Source organism: Zalophus californianus, chromosome 14 (genome assembly GCF_009762305.2).
Source record: "Zalophus californianus isolate mZalCal1 chromosome 14, mZalCal1.pri.v2, whole genome shotgun sequence".
Lineage (NCBI taxonomy): Eukaryota > Metazoa > Chordata > Mammalia > Carnivora > Otariidae > Zalophus > Zalophus californianus.
The window spans coordinates 77,939,672-77,962,177 of record NC_045608.1 but is presented as its reverse complement, the minus strand read 5'-3'; positions in this window follow the sequence as shown (position 1 = coordinate 77,962,177).

Genomic DNA, 22,506 nt, shown 5'->3' with positions numbered 1-22,506 from the left:
AAATGAAATCGAACTTTAAAATACTGTTTTGAGAACATTTCTGAGGTTTTTAGAACAGCTCTCAACATAACCCAGGTATCATAAATCTACACATAGTTATCACTGGGTATCATTCTAAATGATATCTCAAAGCAGGACAACCATTCCAGTGTGCTAATTACAATCTGGGGGTGCTAATGGCCATCCTGGATTAGGCCTGTTGTCCCAACCTCATTATTAACAGTGCCTTCTGTCATTCCCCAAGTGTCCTTGTTTAAGGTTATGTTTCTGCAGCCTCTGCGCCCCCTCGTGGCAAAATAGCGGCAGTGGGCAAAGTGGAGAAAAATAGGTTTTCGTCAAATAGGTTCAGGAATAGATTTGTATCCATTTCAGGGTGTAAAACTAGGGCTGCAAAAAAAGATATCTACTGTCCTAATAACCTCATAGAAGTAATTAGAGGGTCATTCAATTCAGAGGTATGAAACAAAATGGGAACCTCACAAATGATGGGGGGGGGTTGTTTGTTATTTGTACTTACTGGAAAATTTAAAATATTGCCCAAACCCAGGAAACACATGAAAAATGAACATGCAAGTATTATTGCTAGTGGTATAACCTTTCAGGAAGGTCCTTTGGCAGTAGGTTTCCAAACATGATGTGTTAATATTGTTTGACCTAGGAATTTTATCACTGGGATTGTTTGAAGGATGTATGAAGAGTCAAAGATGTATTGGGGGAATAATTCTAGTTTAAAAATAAAAAAAATTTTTTAAGATTTTATTTATTTATTTATTTATTTATTTATTTATTTGACAGAGAGAGCACAAGCAGGGGGAGAGGCAGGCAGAGGGAGAAGCAGGCTCCCTGCTGAGCTCGATCCCAGGACCCCGGGATCATGACCTGAGCCAAAGGCAGACGTATAACCAACTGAGCCACCCAGGCACCCCAAAAATAAAAATTTGAAAACAACCAATGTTCCCTCCAAAACACCTGATTAAATAAATATGGTTCATACATGCAATGGAATATTGTAATTCTATACTATACAAATTGTTGAGAGAAAAGACTATGGCACAGAATAAATATTATAATCCCATTTATTAAAAATGTGTGTCTTGGGGCACCTGGGTGGCTCAGTGGTTAAGCATCTGCCTTTGGCTCAGGTCATGGTCCCAGGGTTCTGGGATCAAGCCCCATATCGGGCTCCCTGCTCAGCAGGAAAGCTTCTTCTCCCTCTCCCACTCCCACTGCTTATGTTCCCTCTCACTGTCTCTCTATCTGTCAAATAAATAAATAAAATCTTTAAAAAATAAATGAAAAAAATGTGTGTCTGGACATACACACACATATACATACACACAGGAACATGTCTGAAAGGATGAATCCTAGGGGCTCCTGGCTGACTCAATCAGTGGAGTATGTGACTCTTGATCTTGGGGTTGTGAATTCGAGCCCCATGTTGTATGTAGAGATTACCAAAAATTAAAAAAAGTTTTTTAAAAAGGATGAGTACTAGAACTTCCACAGTGGCTATCTCTACATGTTTAAATTATAGGTAATTTTTACCATCTTTTTTGTATTTTTCAAAAAAAAAATGAACAGTCTCAAAAATATCATGCTGTTTGAAATAAGCCAGACATGTTTCCATTTACAAGACACTATAAAAAAGGTGAAGCGAATCTATATTCACAGTGAACATATCAGCGGTCACCTGGGGCCCCCCGTTGGGGATGATGGAAATCTCTGCCTTGATTGGAGGGTGGCCATGCAGGTATATATATATATTATAGAGTCATAGAATCTTACACTGGAGGTGGATCCATTTGACAACACAGTAAAGCAAAAAGCTCTTCCCCGACATGTTGTGTCACTGTGGCCTATAGAAACAGTGTGATTCACTTGGAATCTCTAAACTCAGGGTGCGAATCTGGGGTAAGGCAGGCCCTGGATACACTGGTGAAGTAGGTGGGATTTGCACCTTCCTCCCCCTGGAATCTAGTCCCCCCCCCTCAGCCTCATTCCACCCTGGACCTCAGGCAACACTATACCTCAACCTCCCTCATAAAAAAAAAATGCCCTGAGAGTTTTCATTCAGAGAAATTTGAACATTATTATAACCGCATTTACATTTTAGACTGCTTGGGGGTTAGTATAATTCTGTCTTAATTACAGCCTAAGTCTGAGGCCAGTGAAAGGAAACCCAATGAAAGACAGTGGGGAGAAGTGTCTGTGTGCTAAGGTCTTTGGAACACCCCTCAGAGAGAACCCACAACGTGCTGACTTGAGGCCCACCACCTGTCACCTTTAGAGCCACAGTGGGCCTTATAAGTCATCCAATATATTCATTCATCCATTTGCAACACTAGTCACTGAATGCTTCCTGAGTTCCCTATGCTAAGTACTCAGAGCACAGAAGGCAACCAAACATGGAGAAAGGGGAACCCTCCTACACTGTTGGTGGGAATGCAAGCTGGTGCAGCCACTCTGGAAAACAGTATGGAGGTTCCTCAAACAGTTGAAAATAAGAGCTACCCTATGATCCAGCAATTGCACTACTGGGTATTTACCCCAAAGATACAAATGTAGGGATCCGAAGGGGTACGTGCACCCCGATGTTTATAGCAGCAATGTCCACAATAGCCAAACTGTGGAAAGAGCCAAGATGCCCATCGACAGATGAATGGATAGAGAAGAGGTGGTATATATACACAATGGAATATTATGCAGCCATCAAAAGGAATGAGATCTTGCCATTTGCAACGACGTGGATGGAACTGGAGGGTGTTATGCTGAGTGAAATAAGTCAATCAGAGAAAGACATGTATCATATGACCTCACTGATATGAGGAATTCTTAATCTCAGGAAACAAACTGAGGGTTGCTGGAGTGGTGGGGGGTGGGAGGGATGGGGTGGCTGGGTGATAGACATTGGGGAGGGTATGTGCTATGGTGAGTGCTGTGAATTGTGCAAGACTGTTGAATCACAGATCTGTAACTCTGAAACAAATAATGCAATATATGTTAAAAAAAAAAGAAGAAGAAGAAGAAGATAGCAGGAGGGGAAGAATGAAGGGGGGGAAATCAGAGGGGGAGACGAACCATGAGAGACGATGGACTCTGAAAAACAAACTGAGGGTTCTAGAGGGGAGGGAGGTGGGGGGATGGGTTAGCCTGGTGATGGGTATTAAGGAGGGTACATTCTGCGTGGAGCACTGGCTGTTATACGCAAACAATGAATTGTGGATCACTACATCAAAAACTAATGATGTAATGTTTGGTGATTAACATAACATAATAAAAAAATTAAAAAAGAAAAAGAAAAAGAAGGGAACCAAACAACAGGTCTGCATCTTCACGGAGCTGACTGTCTTACAGGAGATTCCAAGATGGCACATAGGTGTTGGATGCCATCACCAGCCCTGGGGGCCAGGGTCATTGGAAGGCATGGTGGCAGACCACTGGACTTCTCTCAATACAATGCTTCAGGCAGCACTGCCAGAAATTGGGTTTGGCACAAATAAGGTTAATCTAGTCCACCCTACATTTTATAGCTGCAGAACCTGAAAACAGAAAAGGGAAGTGATTTTCCTATTGTTTTAGAGCTAGGCCACTCTAAGGAATTTGTGCAGGGGTGTGCTAGAAAATAAATTGTTCTAGAAGAAGATCGTGTTTTCAGAGAGTTATCTGTATAACCGTGTTACTTCCAAGATCCCCCTTACCCTCTTGTTTTGTTTTGTTTTGTTTTTAAAGAACGAACATTTATTTCACAACGAATTCATAATGAACTCAATTTTGTAGCATTTAAAATGCAATTTCCTGGAAGAGACTTGGGAGGCAGATTTAAAAAGAAGTAAATCGGGGAGCTGGGTTGGCTCAGTCGGTTAAGTATCTGCCTTCGGCTCAGGTCATGATCCCAGAGTTCTGGGATGGAGCCCCACGTCAGGCTCCCAGCTCAGGGGGGCGCCTGCTTCTCCCTCTTCTTCTGCCCCTCCCCTGCCTGTGCTCTCTCTCTCTCTCTTTCTCTCAAATAAATAAATAAAAATCTTTTAAAAAATAAAAAGAGGTAAAGAAAACTTAAAAAAAAAAAAAGTGCATGGGTGCCTGACTGTCTCAGTGGGTAGAGCATGCAACTCTTGAGTTTGAGCCTCACATTGAGTGTAGAGATTACTTAAAAAACAAAACAAAACAAAAAAACCAAAAAAAAAACAAAAACAAAAACCCACCTCAACACCCTGATAAAAGATAGCAAAATGATTTTACTCTAACTGGCTGGGTTTGGGCCTGGGAAATTACAAGGATTATATTTTCTTTTTTCTTTGAAATCAGGTTGAAACTTTACATTCAATAAAGTTCGCTTTTTTTAATGTATATATTTCTGTGAGTTTTAACGTGTAAATTGTTGATATGGGTGCCACCAGGATCAAGGTTGCAAATGTTGCCAGCATTCCAAAAAAGTTTCCTCAGGCCCTTTGAAGTCCCAAGATACAACATTTTAGATGTGAACCAAAATTCCAGTTGAGGTGTCCTAGTTGGGAAGCCAGGTTTTCCAAATGGGAGAATGCTATTTGCAAACACCAAATGTGTGCAAGGCAACCAGCTTGTTTTTCTTGTTTCCTGTGTACCATTGTTCTTTCTGGCTTTGCAAATTTACTTTCGTTTTAAATGAGAATCCGATTGAGTTACAACAGGAGCAAAAAAAAGAAAAAGAAATCTCATTTAACCAAGAGTCTAATTCTAAACAACACAACATTATTGGCCAAGGAAGAAAAAAAATTAAAGATTGATGGATACCTAAATTATAGTCAGGCTGCCATCTTAATTCGTGGCACAAGGAGGCAGGCAGGGTGACTGGGCGCTGGGCTGGGGGGAGGGGAGAGGCAGGCCATACTAGTCTTAGGCCTTTGCAAGAATTCTAGTCACCACTGGCCCCCCAGAAACTCTCCAGGAACATCCTCTTGGATCAAACAGAATGCAGGAAGCTACACATGTATTTTCACAAATACTGTCACCTGGAGTAACATTTCCACCACAGTCATGTGGGTGAGGACACAAATTCTCCTGGAACTTTCATTTCTTTAAAGAGTGTTCATTTTCGAAGGCTGCCAACAATCGCTGGTTGCTGGGGGTCATTTGTAACACTACATACAATTCTCTTTTGCTTTTGTGAAAAGTCCAATTTGATCTTTCATTTGGGTATGTGTGAAGATTTAAGGTGTGTTGAGATAACTAGTCAAAACATTCCCTCCGTGTTCTGTTGTCTCTAAGAGGCTCATGGGCACAGATGCGGGGGGGGGGGGGGTCAGCGGGGGAGGAAGGGGGGGCTGCCTGAGCAGACCACCTGGCTCTTTGGTTTAAACTAGCTAGAAGTAGCTCATCCTGAGTGATTGGTGAGAATCAAGACGAGGAAAGATAGTTAACATCACCAAGTTCTTATAAGAGACTTTTGCAAAATGCTTTTGTATCTGAGAGATTTGATAGCAAGCATCGAACACCCAACTGAAAACAGTTGAAACCTGACGGTTTATTATCTCACTTGATAAGGACTCCATGGGTAGTCGAGTCCAGGACTGGTTCAAGAGGCAGCTCCGTGATGTCTTCCAGGACATGAGCTCTTTCATCTTTTCCCCCTGCCTGTGTCCGCATACGGGGAACCCTTCAGGATTTCCAGAGGCCCCCACGGTTCCGCACTCCCAACGGGTGGAGGGGGGGCAGAGGAGCAGTATCCCCATGCCACCCCAGAGTCTGATTGGAAAGAGGCCTCCCAATTGCAGCAGCTGTATGGGAAGTGGGCTCCCTCAGAAGGAGGAAGGGGAAGGGAGGGGCTCTGCCGTAACTGCAGCTCCGCGTCTTCACTGACCTTTCGGTCAGAGCCCTGTACGGTCCATGTTTCCCCCCTTTGCAGATCTGGAAATCGCTGCTCTGGGGGCTTCAGTTACATGCTCCACACGGTCAGAGTCCAGACTTGAACCCAGGTCCGTGCGGCTCTGCATTCCACACTTGTACTCACCATAACCGAAGTTGTTTCCAGACCGAAGCAGAAGACGGTATCATAAATGGAACCTGTAAGAGGCTCATGCCCCAGGTGAGCACTAACAGGGAGCTTTCATGCCTGGAAATGCTTGAAATGCCTCTGCCAAGAATCAATCGTTGAGGTAAGGAGTGGTCTGAGGTAAGGAGACATCACCGGAAAAAAGGCCAATATGTGATCTCTTTGCATGAATTAACATTATAGCTCTGAATCAAATAGGTACCTGATATTCTGGAATGGAACACAGGATAGGTGAGTTCCACCAAGTGAGGGGAGAGATCATCTGAGGTAAAGCTGGTAGTGGTGGGGTTGTTGCTGTGGTATGACAGGGAGAGAGCAGGGGACACCCAGAGGCAGGGAGGAAAGTTCCCTGGAGGGCTAATCCTGAGGAAAAGGAGGGGCGGGGTGGGGGGGCTGCCCACCCTCTTCTCCATCCACCCTTCATTTCCCGCCTTCCCCACCCACCTGTGCCTTCAACTCTCCCCACAGGACGCACGGCTCCCTGAAGCTTAAGTTGCTCGAATTATTCCACTAACCCCCTCCTCATCCAGGGGACAGTGAAATCACACTCAGTGGTTCGGACAGGTACTGCAAAGTTGTCTCTCAAAATTTATGAAGCCATATAGTTCATTTCCAAACTGAGCGCAACTTTGCATTTCTACAGCAAGATCTCTCTCAGGCACATATTGTTGTGCCTATGTGTCCACTTGGCCCCACACGTCGCTCCACACTGAGAACTGTGGGCGTCTTTGCAGACAGGATCAGATTTCAGAACCCCAAGCCCTGCCCCTCCCTCATCTGGTGTCCTATTTTGTCCAGGCTTTTTTGCCCTGTGTTCTTCCAAGAACCCTGGGGGTTTTGACGTGGGTCCATAATGCTCCTTCCCCACAAGCTCGTGGGTCCTCTCACAGTTTGTCCCCTAGTTCACTGAATCAACAGCCCCATGAGGGGCAAGGTCCCCACAGCACCCTTCACTTCTGTGTTTCCTCAGGAGCCAGAAAGGAATGAGGCTGTCGCCTCTAAATTATCTCCATGTCTGGTAGCTCCATAAGCCCTGTGTTCTGCCAGCTCTAGTCCCTCTGCTGGCCCCGGCCCCTTCCTGCCCTGCTGACCACTCTTCCCTGGGCCCTGGGGAAAGGTCTTCCCCTTGTCCTATCCAGATCCTTCAGCTCTTGCCTGGAGGGGGCTCCTGGCAGGATGCATTGTCCCCACAGCTCAGTCCTCACCTGAGAGCTGACAGGTTCTCTGAGCTCGGGAGGGAAGTAGAGAGGGGTGGCCGAGCGCCACACTATCTGGAATCACCGCCCCTCCCTGACTTAGCACTCTCCTGCTGAGTTTGACCCGCCCCACCAGATTGGCTCGCTGGTGCTTTTTTTTTTTTGTTAATCTCATGGTTCCCTCGTCTGTCTCTACAGCCTGGCTGTCACTGGGCTCTCGCCCTGTAGCTATAGCCATAATGAATTCTGATTCTGAACAAGGTTCAAATTCTCTCCCTTGGGGTTCCTGGGTCCCATTCTAATCCCAACTCCTGTAAATGTTTCCCCACATGCATGGCGCCATTCAGAGAGTGTCGCACAGAACATAAAGACAAAGCTAGTCTTTTGGAGTGGAAGAAGTAGCCAGTGAGTCTCAGTTCTGACCTTGGCAAGACATCTTAGTATGTAAAAGGTATGTTTTTAAATGGCTAATTCATGAGTAAAAATGCTGGTTCAAAAGATGGCCTATGTTTCTCCCTTCAGTTATCCCAAGGACAGATGTGCTTCTCATTGAGAAGTGAACAGCTCTGGGGGGGGGGGTGCTCTCCCCCTCCATGTGCCTGGGTATGAGTCTATATACCCACTTTTTCACTCTCTCTTCCTCTGGCTGAAATCTTCAAGATTTGACCAGGAACCATCTTCCAGAAAGCTTTCCATTAGCCCCGATGTTCAGCCTCAGTCAGACAGAACTTGAGTCTGGACACACCATAGCACATCTGCAACCATCAGTATCATAATTATCTGTCCCTTGTCTCCAGCTCCCAGTTTATTATCTGTGCCTCATTGATGGAGCTTATGACATTCCTCTTTATATTTCAAATATGGTTCCTATAGTAAATGTTCGATAGAATTTTTTTAAGATTTTATTTATTTATTTGACAGAGAGAGAGAGCACAAGAAGAGGGAGCCGCAGACGGAGAGGGAGATGCATACTCCCCGTTGAGCAGGGAGCCCCATGTGGGTCTTGATCCCAGGACCCTGGGATCATGACCCAAGCCAAAGGCAGACACTCAACCGACTGAGTCACCCAGGCCCTGCGTTCAATAGAATTTTTTTTTTTTACAAATAATGTAATGCATGGATGGAAGTACATGGAAAAACAGATAAATGAATAATAATAAAAAATAAATTTCACTGGGGGGGCGGAGCAAGATGGCGGAGGAGTAGGAGACCTAGATTTCGTCTGGTCTCAGGAATTCAGCTGAATAGGGATCAAACCATTCTGAACACGTACGAACTCAACAAGAGATCAAAGAGGAGAGTAGCAACAACTCTCTGAACAGAGAAGCGACCACTTACCGGAAGGTAGGATGTGCGGAGAAGTGAATCCGAGGTGATATTCGGGAGGATAGACGGCGGGGGAGGGGGCCTCCGTCGGCCGCTTCTGGCAAGTGCTAGAGCCGCGGAGCACAAAATCGGACCTTTTAGAAGTCGGCTCCGCGGAGGGACGTCGCTCCAGTGGCTAAGCGGGGGGTGGAACCCTCGCGGGACAGTGTGGTCTCAGGACCCTCGGGGTCACAGAAAGACCGGGGGTGCCTGAGTGCGCCAGAGCTCCCAGGTATCGGAGCGGGGAAGCCGGCTGCAGAGACGGAGCCGAGGCGCGGGCTCGCAGCTCGGGGTGGCCATAAACTGTGATCCGCGGCCCAGTCGGGCCACTGCTCCTGCAGCAGGGACTCAACAGGCGGCAGATCCGGGGAGACTCCCCTTCCTTCCCGGGGAGGAGCGGCGCGGGAACGCACCGCAGGGATCTGCTGGGTTTGGAGACTCCACACGGGGTCGGGTGCCAGAGATAGAAACGCTCGGTCACAGGCCGGGTGAGCACGGAGTGCGGCCGGGGACCGGGGACACGGGAGTGACTGCTTTTCTCTGGGGGCGCACTGAGGAGGGGGGCCCCGAGTTCTCAGCTCCTCCGGGTGGAGATTGGGAGGCCACCATTTTTGCCCTGGTCCTCCAAGGCTGTACGGAGAGCTTGCAGGGAACAAAAGCTCCTGAGATCAAACCCGAGCAGCTTGCTTAGCCCGGACCGACAAGGGCGGGGCAATTCAGCCTCCGGCAAAGACATTCAGAAACCACAGCAACAGGCCCCTCCCCCAGAAGATCAGCACGAACAGCCAGCAAGCCAAGACCAAGTTTACCGATCAAGGAGAACGGGAGAACTCCAGCACTAGGGGAATACTGCACATAGAATTCATGGCTTTTTTTTATCATGATTCATTAGTTCATCAGAGTTAATTTTTGTTAACTGTTTTTTTTTTCTTTTTCTTTTTCCCTTTTCAACCAACATCTTATGAATCACTTTTAAAAAAAAAACAAAACATTTTTTATTCTTCATTTTTAGAGTCATATTTTATCCCTTCATAGTAGTTACCCTTATTTTTGGCATATATATATAAGTTCTTCTCTCTTTAAAATTTGAGATACAGTTTCTTCTAACAGATAAAAATATACCCTAAATCACTAGTGTATGGCTCTGTTCTAGTCTCCTGCCTGATCACATTCTCTCCCTTTTTTCTTTTTTTTTTTTAAATCTTCTTTCTTTTTTCAAACAACTTCTTATCTTATCAAGTCCTTTTATAAATTTTTTATAATTTTCATCTTTACAGTCATCTTCTATCCCTTCATTGTATCAACCCTTATTTTGTACATATATGTCTTTCTTCCTTTAAAATTTTAGGAGGCACTTTTTTCTAACAGACCAAAATATGCCCAAAATCTAGTGTGTGGCACTGATCTATGCACTAGCCTGATCATATTGATCACATTCTGCTTTTTTTGTATTGTTCTGTTTTTGTTTTTATCTTTTTTTTCTTTTTTCTTTTTCTCTTTCTTTTTTCTTTCTTTCCCTTTCTTTTCCCCTGGTTTCAGGTCTTTTTGGATTTGTATACAGTATATTTGCTGGGGACGTTGTAAACCTGTTAGCATTTTGTTCTCTCATTCATCTATTCTCCTCTGGACAAAATGACAAGACGAAAAAAATCACCTCAGCAAAAAGAACAAGAGGTAGTACCGTAAGCCAGGGACCTACTCAATATGGACATTAGTACGGTGTCGGACCTAGAGTTCAGAATCATGACTTTAAAGATACTAGCTGGGCTTGAAAAAAAGCGTGGAAGTTATTAGAGAAACCCTTTCTGGAGAAATAAAAGAACTAAAATCTAACCAAGTCGAAATCAAAAAGGCTATTGATGAGGTGCAATCAAAAATGGGGGCACTAACTGCTAGGATAAATGAGGCAGAAGAGAGAATCAGTGATATAGAAGACCAAATGATGGAAAGTAAAGAGGCTGAGAAAAAGAGGGAGAAACAACTACAGGATCACGAGGGCAGAATTCGAGAGATAAGTGATTCGATAAGACGAAACAACATTAGAATAATTGGGATCCCAGAAGAAGAAGAGAGAGAGAGAGGGGCAGAAGGTATATTGGAGCAAATAATAGCAGAGAACTTCCCTAATGTGAGGAAGGAAACAGGCATCAAAATCCAGGAGGCACAGAGAACCCCTCTCAAAATCAATAAAAATAGGTCAACACCCCGACATCTAATAGTAAAACTTACGAGTCTCAGAGACAAAGAGAAAATCCTGAAAGCAGCTCGGGAGAAGAGATATGTAACCTACAATGGTAAAAATATTAGATTGGCAACAGACCTATCCACAGAGACCTGGCAGGCCAGAAAGGACTGGCAAGATATCTTCAGAGCACTAAACGAGAAAAATATGCAGCCAAGAATACTATATCCAGCTAGGCTGTCATTGAAAATAGAAGGAGAGATAAAAAGCTTCCAGAACAAACAAAAACTAAAGGAATTTGCAAACACGAAACCAGCCCTCCAAGAAATATTGAAAGGGGTCCTCTAAGCAAAGAGAGAGCCTAAAAGCAGCAAAGATCAGAAAGGAACACAGACAACATACAGTAACAGTCACCTTACAGGCAATACAATGGCACTAAATTCATACCTTTCAATAGTTACCCTGAATGTAAATGGGCTCAGTGCCCCAATCAAAAGACACAGGCTATCAGATTGGATTAAAAAACAAGACCCATCGATATGCTGTCTGCAAGAGACTCATTTTAGACCCAAAGACACCCCCAGATTGAAAGTGAGGGGGTGGAAAACCATTTACCATGCTAATGGACACCAAAAGAAAGCTGGGGTGGCAATCCTTATATCAGACAAACTAGATTTTAAAACAAAGACTGTAATAAGAGATGAGGAAGGACATTATATCCTACTTAAAGGTTCTATCCAACAAGAAGATCTAACAATTGTAAATATCTATGCCCCGAACATGGGAGCAGCCAATTATATAAGGCAATTAATAACAAAAGCAAAGAAACACATTGACAACAATACAATAATAGTGGGGGACTTTAACACCCCCCTGACTGAAATGGACAGATCATCTAAGCAAAAGATCAACAAGGAAATAAAGACTTTAAATGACACACTGGACCAAATGGACTTCACAGACATATTCAGAACATTCCATCCCAAAGCAATGGAATACACATTCTTCTCTAGTGCCCATGGAACATTCTCCAGAATTGATCACATCCTAGGTCACAAATCAGGTCTCAACCGGTACCAAAAGATAGGGATCATTCCCTGCATATTTTCAGACCACAATGCTTTGAAACTAGAACTCAATCACAAGAGGAAAGTCGGAAAGAACTCAAATACATGGAGGCTAAAGAGCATCCTACTAAAGAATGAATGGGTCAACCAGGAAATTAAAGAAGAATTAAAAAAAATCATGGAAACCAATGAAAATGAAAACACAACTGTCCAAAATCTTTGGGATACAGCAAAGGCAGTCCTGAGAGGAAAGTATATAGCAATACAAGCCTTTCTCAAGAAACAAGAAAGGTCTCAAATACACAATCTAACCCTACACCTATGGAGCTGGAGAAAGAACAGCAAATAAAGCCTAAACCCAGCAGGAGAAGAGAAATCATAAAGATCAGAGCAGAAATCAATGAACTAGAAACCAAAAGAACAGTAGAACAGATCAACGAAACTAGGAGCTGGTTCTTTGAAAGAATTAACAAGATTGATAAACCCCTGGCCAGACTGATCAAAAAGAAAAGAGAAATGACCCAAATCAACAAAATTATGAATGAAAGAGGAGAGATCACAACCAACACCAAAGAAATACAAACAATTATAAGAACATATTATGAGCAACTCTATGCCAGCAAATTAGATAACCTGCAAGAAATGGGTGCATTCCTAGAGATGTATCAACTACCAAAACTGAACCAGGAAGAAATAGAAAACCTGAACAGACCTATAACCACTAAGGATATTGAGGCAGTCATCAAAAATCTCCCAACAAACAAAAGCCCAGGGCCAGATGGCTTCCCAGGGGAATTCTACCAAACATTTAAAGAAGAATTAATACCTATTCTCCTGAAACTGTTCCAAAAAATAGAAATGGAAGGAAAACTTCCAAATTCATTTTATGAGGCCACCATTACCTTGATCCCAAAACCAAAGATCCCATCGAAAAGGAGAATTACAGACCAATATCCTTGATGAACATGGATGCAAAAATTCTCACCAAAATACTAGCCAATAGGATCCAACAGTACATTAAAAGGATTATTCACCATGACCAAGTGGGATTTATCCCTGGGCTGCAAGGCTGGTTCAACATCCGCAAATCAATCAACGTGATACAATACATTAACAAAAGAAAGAACAAGAATCATATGATCCTCTCAATAGATGCAGAAAAAGCATTTGACAAAGTACAGCATCCTTTTTTGATCAAAACTCTTCAGAGTATAGGGATAGAGGGTACATACCTCAATATCATAAAAGCCATCTATGAAAAACCTACAGCGAATATCATTCTCAATGGGGAAAAGCTGAGAGCTTTTCCTCTAAGGTCAGGAACGCGGCAGGGATGTCTACTCTCACCACTGCTATTCAACATAGTATTAGAAGTCCTAGCCACAGCAATCAGACAACAAAAAGAAATCAAAGGCATCCAAATCGGCAAAGAGGAAGTCAAACTCTCACTCTTTGCAGATGATATGATACTTTATGTGGAAAACCCAAAAGATTCCACCCCAAAACTGCTAGAACTCATACAGGAATTCAGTCAAGTAGCAGACTATAAAATCAATGCACAGAAATCAGTGGCATTCCTATACACCAACAACAAGACAGAAGAGAGACAAATCAAGGAGTCGATCCCATTCACAATTGCACCCAAAACCATAAGATACCTAGGAATAAATTTAACCAAAGAGGCAAAGGATCTGTACTCAGAAAACTATAAAATACTCAGGAAAGAAATTGAAGAAGACACAAAGAAATGGAAAAACGTTCCATGCTCATGGATTGGAAGAACCAACATTGTGAAGATGTCAATGCTACCTAGAGCAATCTACACATTCAATGCAATCCCCATCAAAATACCATCCACTTTTTTCAAAGAAATGGAACCAGAAGAGACCCCGAATAGCCAGAGGAATATTGAAAAAGAAAAGCAAAGCTGGCGGCATCACAATTCCGGACTTCCAGCTCTATTACAAAGCTGTCATCATCAAGACAGTATGGTACTGGCACAAAAACAGACACATAGATTAATGGAACAGAATCGAGAGCCCAGAAATGGACCCTCAACTCTATGGTCAACTCATCTTTGACAAAGCAGGAAAGAATGTCCAGTGGAAAAAAGACAGTCTCTTCAACAAATGGTGTTGGGAAAATTGGACAGCCACATGCAGAAGAATGAAACTGGACCATTTCCTTACACCACACACAAAAATAGACTCCAAATGGTTGAAAGACCTAAACGTGAGACAGGAGTCCATCCAAATCCTAAAGGAGAACACAGGTAGCAACCTCTTTGACCTCAGCCGCAGCAACTTCTTCCTAGAAACATCACCAAAGGCACAGGAAGCCAGGGCAAAAATGAACTATTGGGATTTCATCAAGATAAAAAGCTTTTGCACAGCAAAAGAAACAGTCCACAAAACCAAAAGACAACCGACAGAATGGGAAAAAATATTTGCAAATGACATATCAGATAAAGGGCTAGTATCCAAAATCTATAAAGAACTTATCAAACTCAACACCCAAAGAACAAATAATCCAATCAAGAAATGGGCAGAAGACATGAACAGACATTTTTCCAAAGAAGACATCCAAATGGCCAACAGGCACATGAAAAAGTGCTCAACATCGCTCGCCATCAGGGAAATCCAAATCAAAACCTCAATGAGATACCACCTCGCACCCGTCAGAATGGCTAAAATTAACAAGTCAGGGAACGACAGGTGTTGGCGGGGATGTGGAGAAAGGGGAACCCTCCTACACTGTTGGTGGGAATGCAAGCTGGTGCAACCCCTCTGGAAAACAGTATGGAGGTTCCTCTAACAGTTGAAATTAGAGCTACCATTCGATCCAGCAATTGCACTTCTGGGTATTTACCCCAAAGATACAAATGTAGGGACCCGAAGGGGTACGTGCACCCCAATGTTTATAGCAGCAATGTCCACAATAGCCAAAGTGTGGAAAGAGCCAAGATGTCCATCGACAGATGAATGGATAAAGAAGAGGTGGTATATATACACAATGGAATATTATGCAGCCATCAAAAGGAATGAGATCTTGCCATTTGCAACGACGTGGATGGAACTGGAGGGTGTTATGCTGAGTGAAATAAGTCAATCAGAGAAAGACATGTATCATATGACCTCACTGATATGAGGAATTCTTAATCTCAGGAACAAACTGAGGGTTGCTGGAGTGGTCGGGGGTGGGAGGGATGGGGTGGCTGGGTGATGGACATTGGGGAAGATATGTGCTACAGTGAGCACTGTGAATTGTGTAAGACTGTTGAATCACAGATCTGTACTTCTGAAACAAATAACGCAACATATTTTAAGAAAAAAAGAAGATAGCAGGAGAGGAAGAATGAAGGGGAGTAAGTCAGAGGGGGAGACGAACCAGGAGAGATGATGGACTCTGAAAAACAAACTGAGGGTTCTGGAGGGGAGGAGGGTGGGGGGATGGGTTAGCCTGGTGATGGGTATTGAGGAGGGCACATTCTGCATGGAGCACTGGGTGTTATGAACAAACAATGAATCATGGAACAGTACACCAAAACAAATTATGTAATATATGGTGATTAACATAACAATAAAAAATTAAAAAAAATAAATTTCACTGTTAAATTGCTGTGAAGGATCACATTTGATTTCTAATATGAACTTGCTTTGGGGCTAAACTCCTCACTAAAATAGCTAGTCAAGATCTACTTTCCCAGAATATTCCATTGCTATGCATGGTGTTTTCCCTTATGGATTGAAAACAGGAATCTATGGGGCAAAGAACTGGGACTTTTTTTTTTTTGTCATCAGGAAAACAATGGCTTTCTTTTCACTAAAACATTTATACTAAATGTTATGGGCTGAATTGCGCCCCTCTCCCCACAACTCCTAACGCTCAGTACCTCAGAATGTGATTATGTGGAGCTAGGGCCTTTAAAGAGATAACTAAGGTAAAATAAGGTCATTTGGGTGGGCCCTAATCCCATATGAATGGTGTCCTTAGAAGAGATTAGGACCCAGATAGGTTTAGAAAGGGAAGGCCATGTGAGGACCCAGCAGGAAGGTGGCTGTCTATAAGCCAAGGGATGAGTCCTCAGCAGAAAACCCACAGCACCTTGATCTTGGACTTCCAGCCTCCAGACCTATGAGAAAATAAATGTCTGTTGTTTAAGCCACCTGTGCGTGGCATTTTATTATGGTACCCCTAGCAAACTCACGCAATAAATATCAACCGGCCCCCACATTTCTGTCGTGCTCATGAGTCTGTATAACTCACGTATAACTGCAAAAGCCACAGATTTTGTTAGTCAGCCACTCTTCAGGGCAGACTCCCCTGGGAGCCTGCTTTTCCTCCCCTATCCCCTATCACTGTGTCAGAGGGAAGCCGAGAAGACATGGACTGTTGTATAAAAAGCTTGAGATGGGTGAGGCTAGTGAAGGATCACTTCACATATAGGAGAGCAAACACTTTAAGCACCAGGGTGAGAAAACATGAAGTGAGCACCAGGACAAGAAATAGAATCTGACTTATAAATAAGTAATTGTAGCCACAACTTTATATATGCTCATGTATTACAGTCCAGAAACTGTTCTAAGCATTTTGCCAGTACCATGAAGTCTTCAAACAGCCCTCCGAGGTGGGTGCTATTTTCATGTCCGTTATACAGATGAGGGAGTGAGTTGAGGAACATAAGTAGCCTGTTTAAGTCCATGCAGGGTTGTGCCAGGGTTTGCGCTTTTAACAATGCTTTAGGGTAAAGGCCATGGAATGAGAGATGGGCACACCGGTGTGGCCAAGCACCCTCTTCTCCAAAGCAAGTCTCTTTCTCTCTCTCTTTTTTAAGATTTTCTTTTTAAGTAATCTCTATACCCCACATGGGGCTCAAGCTCACAACCCCAAGATCAAGAGTTGCACGCTCTACCGACTAAGCCAGCCAGGTGCCCCGAAAGCAAGGCTCTTTGTACTGCAGAAAGAAAATGTCAGGAGAAACCAGACAACTGTTTTCCTGGCTGATTCACACTTACCCTTAATTCTTATTAATTCTGAATCCTTTTCTAATTCTAAATGCGAGTATGTGTGTATGTGTTGCTGTGGGAGTGGGGGTTAGGAATAGTGGTTGATTTGGGAGGGTTCCCTGTGTTTAATAGAAAAATTGTGTTATTTATCCCCAAACATGTGTTGTTGACTTGCAAAAACAGGACATTGTACCTACCCCCAAACAACCCAAACTAATTTTTATTTTAGTGTTTATAAAATTAAGCTGTTGCTTTATGGCTTGGCTGCCCTTGTACTTATTTTTATTATTTTTTCTGCAGATATTTATTCCCACTTTTGAAGAAGCATTGAAAAGAACAGTCAACAAAAATGTGCTTACAAAAATGGGAACTGCTTTTTTTGGGGGGGGGTAACTTGTCCATTTTGTTTTCTATTTCCCTGCTGTTTGCTTTATCCTTCCTAGTGTTTCTGTTTCATTGGTGTCTGAAAAGTCTCAGAGCAAATTATCTTCAATGGCATTTGTTTAACTAGACTTGCAATTCACTGCTAGAAATCAATTTTTGTGTATTCAATTTGTTGCTATCTAGTTCATCAAAAAGCGACCAGAAGGGGCCTCAAAATTACCTGAGTGTGCAGGAACTAAAATGACTTTTTTAAAATTAAGTACACTCTGTGCCCAACGTGGGGATCGAACACACGACCCCAAGTTCAAGAGTCACATGCTCTACTGACTGAGCCAGGCAGGAGCCCCTAAAATGACTATTTTTAAGCGGTGTTTTGCAACACTTTGTTTTTTGGGATGTGCGGGAAAAAAAAGCCATTAAGCAAAGCAAGGTGGATTCAGGTGGCATAAGGATGAAGAACCCTAACCTCAGAGGCTATGAGGGATCCTAGTGGTGTCAAGATCTAAAAGTCAACCTCAAACGAGGAGGATTGCTTAATTAAAGATTTGCTTTCAGGATATGTTTACAGGTGACACTAGCTTCTGCCGCAGTTCAAGATACCACATTAAACTCTAGATAATCTTCACACTTCCAGAGTCCAGAGCATTGTCAGCCTGAGGCCAAGAGATGGCACTGTGAGTCCAACAGAGAGAGCCACCTCCCAGCTGATGAAGGGCCACCCAAACACACAGCCTGGGATTTTTCAAATTTGCTTTCTCCTGGCCTCAGCGGCTTCCTCAAACCCAAAGTAAATGCCTACGGCAGAGCACATAGGGATCTTTGCTCCTCATCCTCAGGAGGGGCTGAGCTCCCAGACATACATGGTATAAAGCTGCAAGGGAAGACAGAACCAGCCTCTGGAGTTCCAAGTTTTGCTGAAAAGGGAATCTTGCAGGGGGTGGGCAGGGAGGAGAACGTGTGAATGCTCTTCGGAAAACTGTGACTGTCCTCAAGATTGCCTGGCATAATGACAAAGTCACGAAATTGGGTGTGGGGGAGCGAGAGAACAACAGACGAACCAAAGCACAAAGCAAACACAAGTAATTGGATCATAAATCACTGCTGAGCTCTTGGGATGATATAAATCTGCTTCCCTTTGATGAACCCATTTTTGTCTCACTTTATCCAGCTATTCATAGAAAGTCAAATCACTTTGACTGGGGGGGTCATTCCATTTGAAACTCTTCTCCTGACGAAACACCCTCCATCTTTCCATCTTTTCCTGGGGTTCTCCTCACCACATTCTCCTTCTCACATGTAACCTGCTGTATTAGGACAAGATTCACTTCCTTACAAGAAAGAAAGAGGAAACTTTCTTGAGACAGGTTACAGAAAGCACAATGGTTAAGAAGGAATGGAGGGAGTCTCATGTCTGAGATGGTGCCAACATCTTGATGAGCTACATGTGCACCTCATGTTTGGTGAATCATGTGTGGAAGATGTTTACTGGAAAGAGACTTACCCCTCTCCCTCAAGCATAGTTTAACTAGTGTTCTCATTTCCACTTTCACCCTGTTCCCCAGACCAATTTGTGCGCTTATCAAACTAAACATGATTAGAAAGATAAAGCCAGAGGGAAAAACACATTCAATAACGCAGTGATAAAATTTAGAGCTTGAAAGCCCCTTAGTGCACCATTGCCTGAAGGCAACAGAGTGATGGTTAGAAATAGAAATGGCTGAACTCTGCACCAGATCTACTGAAGCAGAATTTCCAGGGCAAGGCTTGGTAATCTGCATTTTCAGCAAGTCCCCCAGGTGATTCTTATCACGAAGAACCTTAGGAAATTGTACCCAGGAGATGATCTATTCCAAGAGTCAGTAAACTGCCAGTAAAGGGCCACATAGCAAGTATTTGAGGCTTCTTGGACCATGCAATCTCTGTCACAATCGCTCTGTATAGTGCAAGTGAAGTCATGGACAGTATGTAAGTGATGAGAGTGGCTGTGTTCCAATAAAACGTTATTTATAAAAATAGGCCAGCAATGAAGTTTGATGACCGCTGGGCTAGTCCGGTTTCATTTTACAGGTGAAGACACTGAGGATCAGAGGAGTGAAGTGACTTGCCTAGGCTGCAGTTAATCAGTGGCCCAGCCAAGCCCAGATCCCTGGGCCTAGATCTCTGGGCCCTCAGAACAGTGCTTTCTTTACCACCCTACCTCATGCTCCTATGTTGAATATAGATGCATCATGGTTGGTTCATTGCCTTGGAATAAACTTTCTGTCATGCCACTTGTGGTCAGAGTCTCTCACGATGAGGAAATGTTTTGTGGGGTTTTTTTTTTAACCTTTTAAATTTTTTTATTTTTTATTTTTTTATTAGTTTCAGAGATAGAATTTAGTGACTCATCAGTTGCATGTAAGACCCAGTGCTCATTCCTTCAAGTGCCCTCCTTAATGCCCATCACCCGGTTCCCCATCCTCCACCTACCTCCCCTCCAGCAACCCTCAGTTTGTTTCCTAGAGTTAAAAATCTCTTACGGTTTGCCTCCCTCTCTGTTTTCATCTTATTTTATTTTTCCTTCCCTTCCCGTATGTTTATCTGTTTTGTATCCTCAATTCTACGTCTGAGTGAAATCATATGGTATTTGTCTTTCTCTGACTGACTTATCTCACTTAGCATAAATACCCTCTAGTTCCATCCACATCATTGTAAAGGCAAGATTTCATTCTTTTTGGTGGCTGCATAATATTCCATTGTATATATATATACCACATCTTCTTTATCCATGCATCTGTCGATGGACATCTTGGCTCCTTCCATAGTTTGGCTATTGTGGACATTGCCGTCATAAACATTGGGGTGCAGGTGCCCCTTCGGATCATTATGTTTGTATCCTTTGGATAAATACCTAGTAGTGCAATTGCTGGGTCATAGGGCAGCTCTAGTTTTAAACTTTCTGTGGCTGTACCAGCTTGCATTTCCACCAATAGTGTGAGAGAGTTCCTCTTTCTCCGCATCCTCACTAACAACTGTTGTTTCCTGAGTCATTAATTTTAGCCATTCTGACCAGTGTGAGGTGGTATCTCATTGTGGTTTTGATTTGGATTTCCCTGATGCCGAGTGATTTTGAGCATTGTTTCATGTGTCTGTTGGCCATTTGTATGTCTTCTTTGGAGAAATGTCTGTTTATGTCTTCTGCCCATTTCTTGACTGGATTTTTTTGGGGGGGTGATATTGAGTTTGATAAGTTCTTTATAGATTTTGGATATTAGCCCTTTATCTGATAAGACATTTGCAAATATCTTTTCCCATTCCATAGGTTGCCTTTTAGTTTTCTTGACTGTTTCCTTTGCTGAGCAGAAGCGTTTTATCTTATGAGGTCCCAAAAGTTCATATTTGCTTTTCTTTCTGTTGACTTTGGAGATGTGTCTAGCAAGAAGTTGCTGCGGCCAAGGTCAAAGAGTTTGCTGCCCGTGTCCCCTCTAAGATTTTGATGGATTCCTGTCTTACATTTAGGTCTTTCAACCATTTTGAGTTTATTTTTGTGTGTGGTGGTCCAGTTTCATTCTTCCTCCTGTGGCTAATTTTCCCAACAACGATGAGGAAAGTTTATATCCCCCCCCCACACACACACACATTTGAAAGAAGAATCTACTGGTTAAGTTGAACAAAACTTAAAAATTTCCTAGGTCAACTAGAATTTTTTTTAAAGATTTTATTTATTTATCAGAGAGATAGAGAGAGAGAGCGTGCGAGCACAAGCAGGGGGAGCGGCAGAGGGAGAAGCAGGCTTCCCGCCGAGCAGGGAGCCCGATGCGGAGCTGGATCCCAGGGCCCTGGGACCATGACCCTAGCCGAAGGCAGGCGCTTAAGGACTGAGCCACCCAGGCATCCCTCAACTAAAATTTTCACAGTTCAAATTGCTTTAAACATGTTCTTTTAAACTTATTTGTGACCAAGTCTTTTTTTTTTTAAGCTATGTGAATTTAAAAGGAAAGACTTAAAATAATTGGCATCTCTGTATCTCAAGTTTTTTCACTTAAGAATTTGGACTTGAGATCTAATATAAAATTTTCCTGAATCTAATATTTAAAACGTAACAATCTTCCCACTTTACTTCTTATACAACAGCGCCCTCTGACGGTGTGACATGTCCTAAAATCTATGTGTTTGATAATCACAGCATTACTTTATCCCTAATTTGAAAGTTTAATCTGTGGCCGAATAATTCTAGGGGTACAAAGCTTCCAGAAGCCATTGGAAGTTGTTGATCATGAGGTGCCTTCAGTTATTTAGCCAATAGATGTTGCTGAAATCTTCATCTGATGAAACACTGAACAACTTGACAAAACCCATTAAATGTTTTCTTTTTTTTCTTTTGTTTTTATTGAAGTGTACTTGACATACAATATTACATCAGTGTCAGGTGTACAACATGGTGATTCAACATTTCGTAACCAAGTCTTGAATCACCTTGAGAGGATATCTAGTTCTCTAGACACATCCTTCTGGTCATGCCCAATACCTTTTTCACAACCATCCTAGAAACAAATTCCTTCATTATGGCAAACCAATTTTCTCTTTTCCTGTTCTCTTGGCAGCAGGGACCATCTGGTAGCCATTTTCTTTGTACGTCTGGAGAACCATCCTTAAAGCGCTACATAGATTCTTAGAACTTCCTCAGAAAACTTGTCCTCCAGGCCTTTAAGCCTGAAGTCATTTTTATGCATCTGGAGCCTTCTCCAAGCTTTCCACGCCCTCTTAAACTGCATGGCTTTAAAATGGGCTCAGTCCACTGGTGAATTTTGACTTCTAATGGAATAACTTGAGAAGAGTAAGTTGTGCTTCCTTCTATTTGGCTGGTGGGGCCTCCGGTTACTTAATGGTTAGCCTTTCTGGTGTGAGCCACATTCTGAGTTGGGGAAACCAGAGAGCTGAGAGCCTGTTGCCTGTTTATTTCTAGGAGGAAGTCCTCAGAGGACTCTGACTTCTCTCAGAGGAGCAGGGGATATTTGTTGTTGGTGTTGTTGTTGCTGTTTTGGTTTGGGGGGGTAGTTTTGGTACCCAGAAAATATTCGCCCAGAATATGGAAACAGATGTTTTTGGAACTCATCTAGAATTATTTGTTGTGCTGGAATTTAAGAAATTTTTAGGATGAAAACAATTTAGAAATTGTGGCTTGCAAAACACAGAGAGCATTCAAATGACCCCAGTCTCTTGTCCCTTTCCAGTTCTTGCTTGGAGGGGACTTTCGGCAGCTTGTCTCTGTTAGCGCCCTGTTTTCCACCCAACTTTT